Here is a 2,939-nt window from a genome sequence, read left to right on the forward strand (position 1 = left end):
AAGTTACTAAATGAGATTTACTTTGTTTAAGAGTTGCGATGTTGGAGATTTGGAGTTAAACTGTGTGTATATATATTTTCGAATTTTAATTTAAACTTGGAAATATGCTGTCTGGAACTGAAGTTAATAATCATACTTGAGAAAAGGAGTTGTATTTGGTTTTCTAACTAATTAGGGATAAGTAAAAAGGGAAGTTTAGTCTGTAAACTTTTAAATAGGGAGTAACATTAGATCTAAGCAGTTAGAGAAATTGGTGTAACAAAGATTATTCTAATGAATATCACTGATTCTAACTAAACAGGAGTTTGGCTTTTGTTGATATCTAAGATTTGGAACCTAAACAGAATGTTGGAACTTTGAATTGTTCTTGCTCATGTAAATATTAAGTAAAGTAATATAAAGTATGTAATGTTTTACTTATAAACATTTCCTTATTTCCAGAATTGTGTGGTTTCTATTTCCTGCCTCCTTTGGATACCTGGGTTCTTCTGATGGCCTATTAGCACCCAGTGTAATTGATTTTCTCTGAAGAGTTCAGCGACTGGTCACACACCATAAGACTGGTATACACAGGTATTACAAACTGCTCTTACAGAGCTGCTACATGAAGTATCCACAGCATAACTGTAAAGACGTGAACCAGGGCATTACAGTTATATAAAGATTCTATCATATTATGATCACTTTTTCTAAAAAAGCATTGTAACTTCATTGCACAATACTAGATCAAAAATAACCTGCTATCATTAGATTTCCAACTTACTAAACTTGAAAACTTGCTAATACTGCTCATTCAATCTGCCCACTCTTGATGCATATTGAAGCCTACCATACTTACTATATGCTCCTCTAATTCCTGGTTTATGCTGTACCTTGTAGTATTCACTCTGCTTGGGAATCAACAAATAATTCTCACCAATATTTTCTACTGCTCATTGTTTCTCAGGTCACCAAAATTCTACTTGTTGATTTTCCAAGTTTTAATACTTTCTTCAGGAACTTCATCCCATTTTTTAATTGAAATTATCACTCTCATTTTTCCGTTTTGCCTATCTCAAATAAATATTAAGTATTTTGGAATTGACATTTCCCAATCTCAATCACTTTGCAACTATATAAATCATAAAGAACCATAAACACAAGAGCTTCTGTATATGCTGGAAATCTTGAGCAACACAGACAAATTGCTGGGGCAACTCTGCAGGTCAGGCTGCATTTATGGAAATGAATAATAGAACCCTTTTTACACTATATGTCAATAATTTGGATGATGGAATTGATGGCTTTGTTGCAAAGTTTGCAGACGATACAAAGATGTGTCTGAGGAAGTAAAGAGGCTACAGGACTTAGAATAAACAGTCGACATTTCAGACTGAGACCTTTCAAATGGAGAAGGAAAAAGAAACCAAAATAAGAAGGTGGGGAGAGGAAAAGTACAAGTTGACAGGTGACAGGTGAAACCAGTTGAGGGGAAGATGGGTGGGTGTGAAATGTGGGGTTGAAGTAAGAAATAAGGAGGTGATAGGTGGAAAAAGGTAAAGCTGTGAAGAAGGAGTCTGATAGGAGAGTACAGTGGACCTGGGAAGAAAGGGAAGGAAGAGGGGCACTAAAGGGGGTGATAGGCAGGGAAGGAAAAGAGGTGAGAGATGATGCCCTCCTGTTGGAGGCTACCCAGATGTAATGTAAGGTGTTGCTCCTCCAACATGAATATGGCCCCCTCCTGGCAGTAGAGGAGGCCATAAACTGACAAGTCAGAGTGGCAATGAAAATTGGAAATAGAAATAGGCCATGGATAATCTCACCTTTTGTGGTGGACAGTGTTAAGGTGCTCAGCGAAGTGGTCCCAGAATCTAGAGGGGGCTGCAATGACAGCACCAGACAGAGTAGGTGACCCTGGTAGACTCCCAGATGAACTGATGTCTCACCGGAATAGATTGCTTGGGGTCCTGAATCATGGTGGGGAGACAACTGTAAGGGCAGGTGTAACACTTCTGCTTGCGGGGAAAAGTGCCAGGAGGGAGATCGGTGGGGAGGGATGAATGGACAAGAATCGTGTAGAGAATGATCCCTACAGAAAGTGGAGAGTTGGGGGTTGGGGGTAACATGTGCTTAGTGGCAGGATCCCATTGTAGGTAGTGGAAGTTGGAGAGAATGAGGCGCTGGATACAGACGCTCATGGGTGATAGGTAAAATTGAAGCTATTCATATCTATTTTTCACTAATTCACCTATCCTGTGTGCATTTAATTGTTTCTCTACCAATTTTCCTCTTCTGCATAACTTATTTTTTATTTTTGTAACTTGTAGTTAATTTTACGTCTTGCATTCTACTGCTGCCAAAGCAACAAGTTTCATAACATTTATCAGTCTTTCTGGTTCTGCTTTGCATATCCTAAAGGACTCCATTTATCATTCCCCATTCCCCTCCTTTGCACCATCTTTCTCTCTAACTTTCAAAACCTCCCCTCATCTGAACACTAGCCCCTATGATTTAGTTTCTCTCTCAAACAACTATCTCATCGAGCTGTTATGCAAGTTGCGATTCAGTTCCCTAGGATACTAGTCCCCACCTGATTCGGGTAAAGCCCGTTCATAGGACCTGCTCTCATTTCTCCAATACCAAACTTAGAGCCACACATTAACGTCTGTCATTCTAATATACCTGTGCCAATATTGCCTCTGTTGTTTTGCTTTTTAATTTTGATCCCAGCAGCACCTTCAGCAGACGCATCTCCTTGGTCCCTGACTCAAATGGTGTAGATGGGATATTGACATTCCCTGCCCACACCAAGTCAGTTTATTTATTTATTCAGATGTAGGGCAGAGTAGGGTAGGCCCTTCCGGACCTTCAAGCCACGCTTTAATTTAATCCTAGTGTTACGTACCCTGTAACTGGGTCACTTACCAGCAAAGATAGAGAGGTCCGTTGAAGTCTGATGG

Source organism: Hemitrygon akajei, chromosome 29 (genome assembly GCF_048418815.1).
Source record: "Hemitrygon akajei chromosome 29, sHemAka1.3, whole genome shotgun sequence".
Lineage (NCBI taxonomy): Eukaryota > Metazoa > Chordata > Chondrichthyes > Myliobatiformes > Dasyatidae > Hemitrygon > Hemitrygon akajei.